General features: G+C 40.4%; 1 protein-coding gene and 1 pseudogene across 8 annotated transcripts in view; both read left to right on the top strand.

Annotated features, from left to right (window-relative positions):
- The first annotated feature begins 4119 nt into the window (after positions 1-4119).
- On the top strand, positions 4120-4572 carry LOC309630227 (programmed cell death protein 5 pseudogene; annotated as a pseudogene). The gene has a single exon. The product of its transcript is annotated as a programmed cell death protein 5 pseudogene (transcript).
- A 3589-nt stretch (positions 4573-8161) lies between these two features.
- The window catches only part of GALNT13 (polypeptide N-acetylgalactosaminyltransferase 13), a 545878-nt gene continuing 538771 nt past the window's right edge, over positions 8162-15268 (top strand). For 4 of the 7 annotated variants that reach the window (XM_082395756.1, XM_082395758.1, XM_082395757.1 and 1 more), the window contains exon 1: positions 8162-8550. The gene's annotated coding sequence lies outside the window, so the exon portion shown is untranslated. Of the gene's footprint in view, positions 8551-8620; positions 9408-15268 lie in introns of those variants that run through there. The other 3 variants (XM_082395753.1, XM_082395754.1, XM_082395755.1) reach the window with 3 other exon arrangements.

Raw genomic sequence — 15268 nt, 5'->3', positions numbered from 1 at the left:
TGTTCCAAGACAATAGTACCTTAAAACATCATTGCAAAGCAGCCGCGTAGCACAGGAAGATCAGCTTGGTGCTTTGTGACCACCTAGAGGGGTGGGATAGGGAGGGTGGGAGGGAGACACAAGAGGGAGGGGATATGGGGATATATGTGTACGTATATCTGATTCACTTTGTTATACAGCAGAAATTAACACAACATTGTAAAGCAATTATACTTTAATAAAGATGTTAAAAAACAAAACAAAAAACAAAAAACATCACTGCATACTCTACCCTAACATGTCTTCCTTAATATTGTCTATTAAGTTTAAAATCATGGGGCCTATTGTTTAAATGTTCCATAATTTTTCTTATTCTTAATCTGTTAAGTTTTAATTCTATACTTGTTATTACAATACCTTACATTTGTAAAATGCTTTCTATTTTTCAAGGAAATATATATATATATACATATATACACATATATATATTTCCTCTTTCTATATCATAATATAACTATTACATATTTCTGACTTAATAGATTATTATGCATTTCAGGCTAATGAAAAATCATAATAACATGTTCACTTTTTATATTTAACCTGTAGTATAATATGAACTACTAATCTTTCAAAATAAAGTGAAATATATCTTTATTTAAATTTCATAAATTCCTCACAGTTAATTGTAGTCCCCTTTCTTACTAAATGATAGTCATTTTTCTGTCATTTAATGTTGAGACAGTTGCCTCATCACATAAATTTGGCAACACAAATGGATTTAAAGTGAAACAGATTCTCTCCTTTTATCCAGACTCTAACTGGATATTTAGATAGAGTTCAAGACAAAGAATTTGTGACACTCTACTGAATATTTTCTACTTCCTGTTCCCTGTTAAACACTGAATAATTTATGAACTTGACTATTTAAAATTTTCTTGTCCAGTACACATAATTTTTGTTTTGTACATTGTGTAGCAGCATAAATAATTTGCCTTGAATAGGATAGCTGAAGAAAAATGAGGCTGAAAAAGAAAACGTCATATGATTCTGGGAATCATTTTTTCATATTTAAAATTAAAAATAGTGGCTTTGATACTTTTCTTTGTTCCTTATATCTGACTTTCACTCTGTAAGACGATAGCTTTTAACTTTGTGCATTGATGGAGTAGAGAGCTATGGTAGCTATTTGTTGGCTAAAATATTCTGTGGTTGTTACATTAATATGCTGGAGTTATGAGTAAAGCTTCAAATAACTAATTAAAACACACTGGAAAATTCTTCATTACAAGAGGGTGATGTTTTAAATATAGCTTTAAAATACAGAAATCAATAAAGTTTACCTGCCATGTAGTTGTTTCCAATAAGCATTCATATTCAAATTTTAAATAGAGAGTACTAGATTCTTAGATGTGAAAATAGTTTTGCCAATATAATGGATTATTCCTGACCTTTAACAAGCAAGTGAAATATTATTGACAGGATGATATAACTTAGTACATATATTTAATGAATACATGGCTAATACTCATTATGTGCCAGGCATTGTACTAAGTGATACAGTCCCTGCTTTCCAGGGATTTATCTTCTAAGAAGGATTACGTCCACATGGTATATATATATAAGTGAAAAACTCCGAGGTTGTGGATATGTGATTGCTTCATGTTTTGAACTCTGATGGTACTTAACATTTTACTTCATATTTGCCTTTTGATTTAATGGAGATACAGAGAGGTTAAATGATAACAAACCCACATTCCCTTAAGTGAATGCCAATGATTTGCCACATTGTCCTGCTTTCCGTCTACTTATTTATCTCTATTTATGAATGCTGAATAGTGGCTTAGTTTCTTCCACATTGGCCTGCTTACTATCTATTTACGTATCCCTGTCAATGTATGTTAAATAATAGCATAGTCAGGCTGGTGTGACCCCTAAGTTAGTTGGGAGACACTCATTTGTCGCTCTCCGTGGTGCTGAAAGATTTTAGTGGGCTAAACATGAGTTGTTTCCCCTAATTCTTTGGCACTAATGATTACTGCCCAATCAAGAATTCAAAACAAGGAGAGAAAAAGTCTAGGAAAGGGAAGGAAAGATAACATAGGACGATAAAGGAAAGGGAAGGATAAAAAAGAGAAAGGTTTACAGGAAAGGCATAGCTGTTGATTAATAGGTGGTTGGATTGATTTATTCATTAACAACAAAAGTTTACTGTACAACAGGCACCCTGCTTGGAGTGAAGTTACAACAACTCCCTCCACCCCCACTGCCACCTTATAAACCTATACTTTACCCTGGTGTATCCTACTGTATATTGGAGGAAACAGACATTAATCATACAAATATGGAAAACTAAATTTGCAACTATGTTAGATGCTAAGAAGGACACAGGTCTTTGTGGATCATGAAATAAACTAGAGCAAATATTAGTGTATCAATATGGAGCTTGGTTAAAAATTAGTTACATTTTCTTCACATTATTAAATTATTATTATAAAAATAATATATCAAGGAAGATAAGATCTACTGAATTGTTTGACTTCCAAATAAAATCTTTAAAAAATATTTTAATGAGATCTTGCCTCCATGAACTCAACTTTATATTTATGCTTGAAATAGCTATAATATTTCCTAATCATGACATTTTCAATGATGATATAATAGTTGGTCAACATCAAAGGTGAGAAAATTTGTTTGCACAAGTAGGTAAAAAGGAGTTTAAACATTTACTTTTATGACCAAATATTTATATCTGTTAAAATGGTATTTAAAATATATCAGCTCTACTTTTATTTCATTAATAGTTGTGATTTTGAATGTTTGTGGATATAAATGGATTTCAAATATGTTCAAAATGATTATCAGAAAAATAAAAATAATTATAAAGTTTGAGTTTGAAGAATGCCTAAGCATTATTAAAATAGCCAATCTGCAGTTGACATGGCTACCACAAAAAATAGCAAATCAGCTGCATACAGAATAGGATTATCTGTTATTTCTGTTGCTGGAGCTTTGGGTCATTAACTGGAGCTATGCTCACTAGAAGTTCCTGCCCAATCTCCTTGCTCCCCCATCTGCAGTGGGTCACATTTTGAACTTCATGTGATGTTCCTTTGCTCCTGAAAAAATAATCCTCAAATCATTCCATGAACCCTTGTCAGTTGTTTGCAGCTGAATGCTGAAGCAGATGTCCAGAAGTAAACACCTCTTTATCTATGCCACAGGAAGAATTGAACACACACTCAGATACCACTTGCTTAGGCCATTATCCAAAGAGCTGTGAACAAGTTTCTAATGATCAGAGGCTGCCTGGCTATGGACTCTGGCAACTTGAGGCCACCCTACTTGGCAACTCCTGATGGGTGAGGTGATCAATATATCATGTGATATCTAAATATCATTTGTGGCAAACTAGTTTGAAAGCTCAGCTCTTGGCCTGTTTCAATTTTCTTCTGAGAATTTGTTACCACCTGCCATAGTTACATACTTGCTTATTTGTTTAGAACATAGCACAACAAAACGTAGCATTCATGAAAGCAGAGTCATTGTCTTTTTGCTCACTGTTGTAGTCAAGTTGCATGGTCTAAGTATTCCATACATATTCATTGGATGAAGGACTAGACTCTAAGTTCAATGGGACTGTCTTTATTCTTTATCTTCAGTACCCACCCCAGTGCTTAGCTCATCGTAGGTACTAAGGAGGTAAGTAGGGCCCAGATTATAAAGGTTTTGTAGGACATGTTAGGAATTTTAGACTATTTCTTAAAAGCAATGAAAAGCCACTGAAGTATTATAATTAAAAAGAAGTATTGCCCTCTCCCCGCTGTGCGGGGTCTTGGGCGGCCAGCGGACCACGTGCTGCCCTGGGCGGGGGTGGGGGGGGCTCTCCCGGGCAGGGGCTGGTTCTCTCCCGGGCAGGCATTGGTCCCTAACAGAATTCTCAGCCCCTCGGGTCTCTCGGTGCCCTTAGCTCGTGGATCTAGCCTGCTTCGACTAGCGTTCCTGCCGAATGTTTTCTAGAATTTAATTGTACCGACCCCAGGGTCTGCTGTGTGCCAGGTGCTGAGGGTACAGCGGGGAACATCGCCTGATGGAGTTGACAGTCCTGGAGAGGGCCAGGCACCAAACTAATTCCGTAGATAAAACGCCCAAGACCCTGGCGATGTAGCACAACAGGAAGCAAAGCAAAGGGAAGCAGAAATGAGAAACAGTATCTTAGCCCAAGTTCTGGATCAGTCAGCCCGGGCCCGATTAAGTAACTTAGCACTTGTAAAGCCTGAGAAAACTAAAGCAGTAGAGAATTACCTTATACAGATGGCACGGTATGGACAACTAAGTGGGAAGGTATCAGAACAAGGTTTAATAGAAATCCTCTAGAAAGTAAGCCAACAAACAGAAAAGAAAACAACAGTTAAATTCAGCAGAAGAAAAGTAATGGACTCTGATGAAGATGACGATTATTGAATTTAAGATGTCTAGAGACTGGGACTTAATGGAGCAATTCTAGGAGAGATAATACTTGGCAGAAGTTAAGATCTTGATGGGATGTTTGCTTTGTTTACTGTCTATATGCCTTTTAAAAATAAACTTGTTATGCAAAGTAAAAAAAAAAAAAGTATTATTTCACTAAAGTAGATTTTCACTTTAGAAAATAAAATTCTTGCTTTCTGATTCTCTTAACAGAGAAATGTTAGGCATCTCCTTTCTCCTACTCATCCAATCTTAACCTCTCTGAGTTATATAATACATTTTTCCTTCCCCTTCACTGCTAATAATTTGCCCAAACCTGACAATTTAATTTCAGCATATATATGTGTGTATATGTAATTTGCCTTCTTGGTTAACCACAGGATGGGCAAGTGTACCTGATAAACTCATATTCATATCTTCAGTATATTCTCCATCTAAGTCACTCTGTGCCTTATAACTGATTAATTGTACAGTGTTGGTCATCCCATTTATGTAAACAAATACTTGCAGTAACTCCTTATGGATTAAGTATAAATTTTTAGTGTCCTATTTGAAACAAAGTACAATATAAATTTTTATTATATTTAACACTCATTTACATAAATTATTACATCTAACCTTCTTGTAAGATAAGCAGACTGTTTCTGCTCTCATTTGAAAGAAAAAGAAGGAAAGAGAAAGGAAGGAAGGGAGGAAGGAAGGAAGGGAGGGGAAGGGAAGAAGGGAGGAAGGAAAAGGGAAGGAAAATAGCAAATGTTGGCAAGGATGTGGAGAAATAGAAACCTTTGTGCACTGTTGGTGGGAATGTGAAATGGTGCAGCTGCTGTGGAAAATGGTAGGAAAAGTTTAAAAGAGAATTACCATAAAAAATAAATAAATAAATTCAAACTTAAAAAATGCTGCAAACTTACTACAAAGAATTCCCTTATATTCTTCACCCAAATTTAACAACTGTTAATATCATTCTCTCTATAGATGTTTCTGAATCATTGTGAACAAACTGTAGCCACTAGGCCCTTTTTATTCCAAAATATTTCATTAGAGTAATCACAGTATAATTAGCAAAACTAGGACATTTAATATTGATACAAAAGTAGTTGTAATTTAACACAGATAAAAGACCTAGAGATGAGATATTACAGAGTTTATTCATATTTTGCCAATTGTTCCAACGTCCTTTATAGTTATGTATTTTTTCCAGTTGAGTATTCAATTCACATTGTATTACATGTTGCATTTAGTAGTCATGTCTCTTTAATATCCTTTAGTCTATAACAGTTCTTCACCCTTTTATTTTTTTAACTTTCATCACAGTGTCATATATGAAAAGTACAGATATTTTGTGGAGTTTCTCTGTTTAGGTTTGTCCTTTGCTTCCTCATGATTATAGTTGCTTATGCTTTTATTTTTTGGTCTGGAATACTAAATAAATTATATTGTGTATTTCTTAGTGCATCACATCATGAGGCTCATAATGTCACTTGATACCATTATTGGTGATTTTAATCTTGATCACTTGGTTAAGACGATGTCTACCAGATTTATTCACTTTAAGGAATATTTTTTCCTTATAAATTTCCCTTGTAATTGAGGAGAAACTATGGATTACAAAAATGGCCTCAGGTACTTCCTTCCCCTTTGTGTGTACATTCTTCTCTGCAATATGATTTTGCAGTTTCATCCATCAAGACATGGAGTATATTACTTCATCCTTTGAATCTGGGCTTGGCCATGTAACTTCCTTGGGTAAATGTGTGTCAGCAGAACTATGAAAAATGCTCTACATTGGAGTTTGCACTATTCTGTTGCTTTTCGGAACAATTTGGAAATTATAGATGTTTATTGTTTTAAGCCACTAAGTTTGGGAATGGTGTGCTATACAGCAAAAGATAATAATTCCCAGGGAGATACTTTGGGACTACATAATTAACTGCATGTATAACTTTTACCAACTAGTTTTATGATTCTTGCCTTAGTTAAATATTACTACAAAGCTTGCAAAATGCTGTTGCTATCTTTTTTAGAGATGAAGAATGTAAGAATGGGGGCTTATATGTTTTTCAAGGACATATGTCTAATAAGTGGCTCTGCCAGCGTTAGAAGCTCAATCTTTTACCTGCTGGTCCATAACTTTTCTCAATATGCCATACAGAGGTGAGTGATGTGATGACAGAACTCACAACAGCAAGCAATAGAGAAAAAGACCAGTGTCCTTGGTGTTATGAGTGGCACCCTGTGTCCTCACACATGCACAGAAACCCGTCTGGTAGATGCTCCCTAATTGATGAGATGGGGGCGGGGGGTTGGGCAGGATGGACAGTGTAGGAGGAAACATTTAATATAGTTATTATCATACCAGTTTAGATAATAATTGATTCATAAAAGGATATAAAGATAACATCTCTAAAAATTGCCTTTCATGAATATAATCAAGAATGTCATTGACATACTAGATTAAAATTAATATGTTTGTACAATATGGCTCTTAATAGTTTTGGAGTAGGTCTCATATCCTCCCCTACTTTTGCCACATAAACTAAAAAGACGGAGCTAAGACAACATGAAGTGACCCTGTGAGAGGAGGAAAGGACCCCTATGTTACCCCCTCTTACAAATAAGAAAACTGAAACTGTATTAAGTCAAGAACCAAAACTGACCAAGAGCCAAAAGTGAATAAATGGCAAAGCAGAGACTTGAACTCAGCAACCCCAGTTTCCTAGAAGAGTCCCTCCCACATGGCAGTGGGGGATAGGTCCCACGTCTCAGAATGCTAATAATACCTCAATCTTAAATTTGTGCCTTGTTCCATGCACTGTTCTAAAATCCTTACATGTATTTTAACTCATTTAGTATCATGGACTTTTTATGACACTACACAGTAACTTTACTCTGAAATGCAAGCATTCAGGCGCCTGTGTGTGTGCATGTGTGTGTGTGTATGTGTGTGTGTGTGTGTGTGTGTGTGTGTGTGGTGTCAAAGACCCTATCTTCCTGACCGAGAAAGGAATTCAAAGCCTCGCTTTTTTCTTTACCGCTCCCTAAAAAATTCAAGAGCACAAGGAAGCGCTTTGCGTTTCCAAGTCGCTTACAGTGCTTTTGGTGGCAGCAGCTGTCGCTAGCCAGAACACTAGGATCCTGGCAGGGTAAACGAACTGTAATGGACAGGAGGTCAAACTCTTGTCTGTCCTTTCTGCTTCAGGGCGCCTAAACCTCAAGTTCCCCGCAGCCTCTCTCCACTGGAGAGCCGACAGCGGGGGTGAGGTTGCTAGAGCGTTCCCCGAGGGCCGTCTGCGAGCCCCTGCACCCCCCCTCCCCACGCCAGCACCCCTCTAAGAGGCGCTCTGGTGCACTGGGCCGACACAGTGCACGCAAGCCTGTTTTCTCACGGTGGGGCCCAGGGGCGGCCAGGGGTCGCCGGACGCTCTCGGCGGAAAAGAGCCGACCCCTCGGTTGCAGCTGGGGGCCGTGACTGCCAACTATCGCGGGACTTGTGCACATCGCAGGAGCGCCAGCTCCAGAAGCAGCTGGAGCGCGCTCTGTGCGCACCGCCCAAGCCCGGGGAGGAGCGGGAGCCGGGAGGGAGGAGGGCCGGGGGGGCTGGTTACGTAAATGATACTAGCCCAGTGAGAGGCCTTCAGGCTGTGGCTACGGGAGGGGGAGGAACCACGCGAGGAGGAGGGGCTGGGAGGGAGCGGGCTGGGGTGGGAGGGGGCAGGGGGGCGAAGTGACCAGGCGGTGGCGGCGTCTCTGCCGAGGTGACAATGTGCTAGGAGCCCTCGCTCGTTCTCCTGCGCCTCCTCGGCCTCGGCGCCCGCTCTCGCGGAGCCCCTCCAGCCCGCCGCTGCGCTATGAGGGCGCCTCTCCGGGGCTCGCCGAGGCCGGAGCCGGCTCGCTCTGCTCGCGGGGAAGTGTGAAGAGAGAGGCGCGGGCGGGAAGCGGGGCTGCGCGCGGCGCTCGCGGGCCGGCGCGGGTTCCAGGTGAGCGCGGGCTCCGCGCGCCCCGCACTCGGCGCGGCCGGCTGGCGCCTGCCGGTCTGGGTCGGAGGCTGAATTCCGTGCGTGGACCGCCGTTCCCTCTTCGCGGGATCCCTGGCCACGATAGCAGGTCTCCGTCTCTCTCTTGCTTCCCCTCTCTTCCTCTGATTGTCTGGGGCGAGTCCTCTCTGGGCGGCCCGGAGTGCCCGGGTGGGCGCCGCAAAGTCCCGCAGCGGGTGGCAGGGCTCAGAGCCGAGCGCCCCGGGTCGGTCCCGGGGCGGGGGCGCCGGCGAACCCGGTAAGGCGGCCTCCCGGGCTCTCGAAGCCCGCTCTCCCGCTGCTGCAGGTGCCGAGGGAGGACCGAGAGGCGCGGAACTTTCTACCGCCGCCCGCCCTCTACCCTGCTTTCTCCGCTACCCGGCCGAGCTGGGGGGCGCTGGCCACCCTCTGCGTTCCGGTGGCGCTCGGCGCCGGGGGCGGCTCGGCCTTCCCGCCCCGGCAACTTTCTCCCACTAGCTGCGGGCGGCCGGGGGCTGCGGTGCGCGGGCGCTTCTACACCGTCCGTCCGACACCGGGGACGCGCTGGGTCTCGGGTGTCTTCCTCGACGGTTGCCTTCCTCTCTATTTCTGCTTTCCTTTGCCTCTCAGTCTCCCTGTCTGTTTCTGACTCGGTTTCTTTCTCTGATTCTTTCTCTGGCTCACCGCACCCGCTCCGGGTCTCACTGTTCCTTTTTCGTTCTCTTTCTCCCTGTTTTTCTTGGGATGTCCCCGTGTGTCTGTTATTCTGTCTCTTCCGTTGTCTCTCCGTCTTGCCGTATTTTCTCTTTCTGTTTCTGCCTCTCGCTGCCTGTCTCTGTCTCCCTCTCTTACCTCTCCTGCCTGGTCCTCCCGAACACCACCAGCTCCCAGATCCCGAGGCTCCTTGTCCAGGAGAGCACACCCCGGCCGGCCCACCTTCTGGGCACCTCCAGGTACAGAGATCTCCAGGTACGGAGACCTCCCTTCTCGGGGCCGGAAGGGACGAGGGGATTGGAAACAGAGGGCTCTTGTCTGGGCTGTCATAGAGTCGAGGGGCTGAATGAGGGTCGCGAGGGCCGCCTCCCCTCCCTGGGTCCGAGGGAGCTGCGCTGCCACGAACCCGGGCGCACGGAGGCTGCTGGTTTGGACAGCGAAAGCTGCGGGCGCCCCTCCCCTTACCCCGTTCTTTGACTAGGATCAGTTGAATTTCCAGGTGGAGAGCCTACATCTCCAACCTTTACAGGCAGCCACAGGAGGAGACAGTGGGCAGATAAACACAGAAGCTTCGGGATCCAGGGAAAACTAACCTGGAAAGGGTGGGAGCTTTCCTGAGGCAAAGGTGTTGCTGACGGAGGAGAGGAGCGCTGGGGATTGCCTGCTTTCGACTGTCATAACACTCAATCCTTGAGCGGTTTCCTTGGGAGAGAGCGCGGTCACTCTTCCCACAAATACAGCATGAAGATTTTATTTGCAGGGGTAAAGACACTTGGCTGCCCGAGCCCCCTGAAATTTCGAGCATCCTTGGGGCCCCCAGATCTTCAGCTTTGTATGAAGGCTGCCTTTGCTCAGGGTTGCCCCCACCACCGTGTGTGTGTGTGTGTGTGTGTGTGTGTGTGTGTGTGTGTGTGTGTTTGCGTTCATGCCCTCTAGTGTTAGAGAAACCTGCTGGTTTCAGACTATTGCAAAGTAAGGTCAACCTATTGGTGACTTACTTTTGATCTCTCATCTTCCCAGATCATTCTCCTTGCCTTCACCCATCCTTTCCTTTTCTTCATCTTGACTTTTCTGTTGCATTACTAATCTTTCCTTTCTCCGGATCTCTGCAAACTCCTCCTCTCCTGCAGAATTAGAACCTTAATATTGAAACTGTTAGAGTGATTTCAGAGGTGGATAGATTTGGAGAATTTTCACAGCCTAAGGCGGGCTTTGAACATAAGAAACGTGCATTTCTCTGCACCATTCACCACAAACCAGGATTTCACATCTCTTCCTTATGCCCCTGCCCACCTTCAGCTCCATTGAGAATTTTCCCTGGCTGCTTTTGCTTGTTTAGTTAAATGTTTTTAATTCACCATTTCTGTGATGCTCATCCCATTCTAGGGCTTAAGCTGCTTGCTTAAGTAGAGGCACTGTGTCTTAGATAAGATTTGGGGGAGAAGAAAAGAAAGCTTTTCCAAAGGAAACACAGTGCTGCTGGTATAGATTAATTCTGGATCCCAGTGTCCAGAGTGGGACAGGTGCTGTTTCAGATATGCAGGCCCTAGCACAATGTAGGAAAACTAGTAAATGCTTGCTGGAAACTTGTTGGTTGATTGATTACCATGGAGCTAATTATTGGCTTTGAAGTTACCTAGCTATGCTTATAAGCCTACATACAAGAACTTGAATTCTGCCTCTCTTTTTTGTTTCATTTAGTCTTTTATGAATGGGAGTTGAAGACTAGTAGAAGGGATGTTGAAACGTGAGTCCTCTGTGTCGTTTTAACTCATTCGCTGCTTGAATTTGCCCCTCTGGGCAAGTGTTTAACTTGACTGATATTCTTTAACAGTCACTGCAGAACTAAAGAAATGAGTTTAGAGGCTCTGATGGGTGGCCTCTCTCAACCTTCTTACCTGAAAGTGAACTAGGGCATGACATCATTTGCGAGTGAATACTTTCCTGTGTGTGTGTGGTTTTTTTTTAAATTAATTAATTAATTTATTTTCGGCTGTGTTGGGTCTTCGTTTCTGTGTGAGGGCTTTCTCTAGTTGCGGCAAGCGGGGGCCACTCTTCATTGCGGTGCGCGGGCCTCTCACTATCGCGGCCTCTTGTTGCGGAGCACAGGCTCCAGACGCGCAGGCTCAGTAGTTGTGGCTCACGGGCCTAGTTGCTCCGCGGCATGTGGGATCTTCCCAGACCAGGGCTCGAACCCGTGTCCCCTGCATTGGCAGGCAGATTCTCAACCACTGCGCCACCAGGGAAGCCCTTTTCCTGTGGTTTTAACAAGTGAAAAGTTCTCTTTTTTAATATAAAGAACAGATGTATCAGCTTAAAATATTTGGGGGCTATAAACTGATCTTCAAACTGAATCACTTACCGTGAATATAGGTTTCCTTACTGCTTCAAATATATATGAGAGGTGTGATACTACATGTATATGAGAATTTGCCAAAGTACCTGGAAATGTAATGCCTCCTGATACAATGTACTAGTAGGAATTCCTGTGCTGCAATATTGCTGTTTTGATGATATGTTAGTTTCTTCTTAAAATAGTTGGGGATTTACCATGAGTATTGTTCAGGAGCATGTTCAAGGCAATTTTGCTTTAAAAATATTACTTATAAATCAACTCATACTCTATGCAGTTTTTTTTGTATTTAAAAATAGCAAAGACATAGTGAAGGTGGACATGCTGATATTGGTTGAGTTACATTCTGATTTCTAACTGATAAGAATATTGAGACACATTTAACTTTCTAACTTAATGTACATTACTTTCAGGTTAAAGTTATGTCAGAGTGAAATACAGTGCTTCCATTTTGCCACCTTGATTTTTAGAAGTGGTAGTTGTACTAGGAACATTTCCATGTAATAGAGATTTTGCAGCTTTTTAAAACTTTGGCATTTTAGGAAGAGGGTGAGAGAACATGAAATAAATGAATATTTTTATTCTTTCTAGTTAGGAAAATGAAGAAGATATTGGTATTTCTGAATAACAAGAAAAGTATAGAAAATGGCTGAGAGTAAAGTATGAATAAAGTCCCACCATGTGAAATAAATAACAATACTACATGTCTCTGATAAGTGTTTATTGTGCTTTATGAAAATGAACAGATCCTATAGTTTTGTCCTTTAATTTGCCTTATTAAACATCCTGTTTTCAAGAGGCACCTTTTGCAATAAACAACAAATTCTGGATTGTGACTTTTAATACATCACGTTTTTGGGCTTATGTCGCCATCAGTAGTAGGAACGTGTAGACATCTTAAACCTATTGAGATCTAGCAGGACCACTACTTTGAAATCTGAGTGACCATATGCCTAATTATTCAAGAATTTTAATTGGGCTTTGGTTCTAAATGCTTCCTGTCATCAGAATAAACACATGTGAAGCATCAAATCAAGACTTAAGTATATTTATACTCATATTGACTCTGAAGTCTATTTGATGACATTTCTTAATATCCCCCCTGCTCTCTCCACCAGATACATACTAAGCATATGTTTGAACACATAAATCACATTTAAAGATCCTGTACTGTCTGCTTTGATAAACCATTTACCATTTTAGCAGATTAGACTTCTATTTACAATTTCTATCTTAAAGCACATTGTTTAGTTAAGTATTTCTGCCATTCAGTTACAGGCATACATTTTTCTTTCAGGGTTTAGGTGGTGTTTTAATTTATTTTTTTAAATTAATTTTTATTGGAGTATAGTTGCTTTACAATGTCATGTTAGTTTCTACTGTACAGCAAAGTGAATCAGCTATATGTATACATATATTCCCTCTCTTTTGGATTTCCTTCCCATTTAGGTCACCACAGAGCATGGAATAGAGTTCCCTGTGCTATGCAGTAGGTTCTCATTAGTTACCTATTTTATACATAGTATCAATAGTGTATGTATGTCAATCCCAATCTCCCAATTCCTCTCACCACCTCCCCTTACCCCCTTGGTATGGATACATTTGTTCTCTACGTCTGTGTCTCTACTTCTGCTTTGCAAATAAGATCATCTATACCATTTTTCTAGATTCCACATATATGCATTAATATATGATATTTGTTTCTCTCTTTCTGACTTACTTCACTCAGTATGACAGTCTCTAGGTCCAGCCACATCTCTACAAATGACCCAATTTCGTTCCTTTTTATGGCTGAGTAATATTCTGTTGTAAACAGGCATATATATTTTTGAAGAGTCCAGCTTTCCATTGCGAATTTTAGTACTTAGAGAATTCAAAGAAGTTTGTGAAAATGAATACACATATGAATTTAGTAGTAGTTGGTCATTCATTGAGGGCATTATAAGCAGTTATCTTTGGGAGCAAAGTATAATCAAATAGGTTTTATTCATTTGATACTTCTTCTTGATTCAAATTTATATCTATTTGTATGTTTTCAAGGTAGTTTATTTATAATAATATGTTTAATTGGTCCAAGATGATTACCAAGAAATAATTACAGGTGGCTAAAGACCTCTGTGTGATTAATACGTATTCTAATGTCCCTTTTAAATACAATAACTAAAATTCATTTTTAGCTATGAGTTTTCCAATTTTTTTTTTAGTATATCTGGGACCTATTTATTGAAGCTGAAATTCTTAATTTTTAAAAGTTATTACTGCAGGTTATTAAGAGATTACTGGAGCCTAACTTTCCTCTGAGGGCCCAGCTTTACTCAAATGTCCACATAATTACAGACATCATGAACTATCAGGTTCTCTGTTAATGTTTACTATAATTGTCCTCCCTTCACAATAGACCTAAAGCAAGATGCAAAGTATCAATTGTTAAAAATTGTTCCGTATTAACGGTTAATCCTCCCAACATAGCTTGAGAGGGATGTAGGGAAAGTAGTGACTGTTACCATCATAGGTGTGAACATATTTGTGATTCTATTTTCTGTTATGTGAGAAAATTAAACACACTGTCCATATTAAATACTCAGGCTTCTTTCCTGTTTTTTTTCAGGAGTGCTTACTGTTAAGATATATGGGAACTGTCCAAGATATATCAGGATTTTTAACATGATGTAGAATTAATTGGGACTCTGTTTAGTACATTAAACTACATTGAATTGTCACTTAAATCTTATTTAAGATCTTGTAGAACATTATAGGAAGAGTGTGATTAAATTCTTCGTTGGCACTTTGGTGAACATAATACATGTGCTAAGTAGCCACTGTAAATAGAAGAATTTAAAGCACAGCCTGCACATTCAAAATCTTCTAAATTACACCTCAGAGACTGTAGTAAATGTCAACTTAGTCTCTTGCCTAATATTAATTGCCTTGATATTGTAAGCACAGTGCTTTTTTTTGGTTAAGAAATGAATTTTGACATATGGGGAGAATTATCTTATTGTAGATCAGAAGAATAATAACTTAATTTCCTCTTGAGATTTTTGTTATATAATTAGTTTTACATAGAGAGGATGAGATTTACATGACTATCAAGACCCGCATGCAGTACTGCCATTAGTCGAATGAAAAAAATTGGGAATAAATACTTGGAAAAAAATATATGTAAAGTTACAGCCATTTCAACTTATTTATGAGGGAGTTAAAAATGAAGAGTTACAAACTGATAAAATAACTAAAATTTATTGGATACATACTTTGCACTTGTATTGTGAGTAAGTAAACATCTAATAGCTTGAACTACATTTTATCCTCATAATCGTATGAGCTGTAAGTAGTTATTACTATCCCCACTGTATAAATGAGGAGTCACTTGCTCAAAGTCACACAGCTAATATGTATCATTAAGGCCAGGGATCACATCAGTTCTGTCTGTCTCTGAAGCCAGTGCTCTGATAGTTCCCAGTCTGACATTTTCACTAACTAATAAAATTAAAAAAAAAAATGAGCATCAACCTCCATGTGAACATTTTCTTTTGCATGGTAAGAATGATTTTTAAAAGTCTTTTATCACCATCATTTTATGAAAGACCGCACATTGTAACACCAACTAAGGTGGCAGTACTAAATCTCAAAATATAGTTCTTAAAATAGAGTAAATTTAGCTCCCTGTGCATTTTTCTACATTGCATTTATTTTTCTAATTTAACAAAGACTGAAGAAAATTTCATCACAGTCTGGTAATTTATTTCACCACATTCTGTAG

This window comes from Balaenoptera borealis (genome assembly GCF_965194805.1).
Source record: "Balaenoptera borealis genome assembly, chromosome: 6".
In the NCBI taxonomy this organism is placed as follows: Eukaryota; Metazoa; Chordata; class Mammalia; order Artiodactyla; family Balaenopteridae; genus Balaenoptera; species Balaenoptera borealis.
This window is presented reverse-complemented; position numbering and strand designations above follow the sequence as displayed.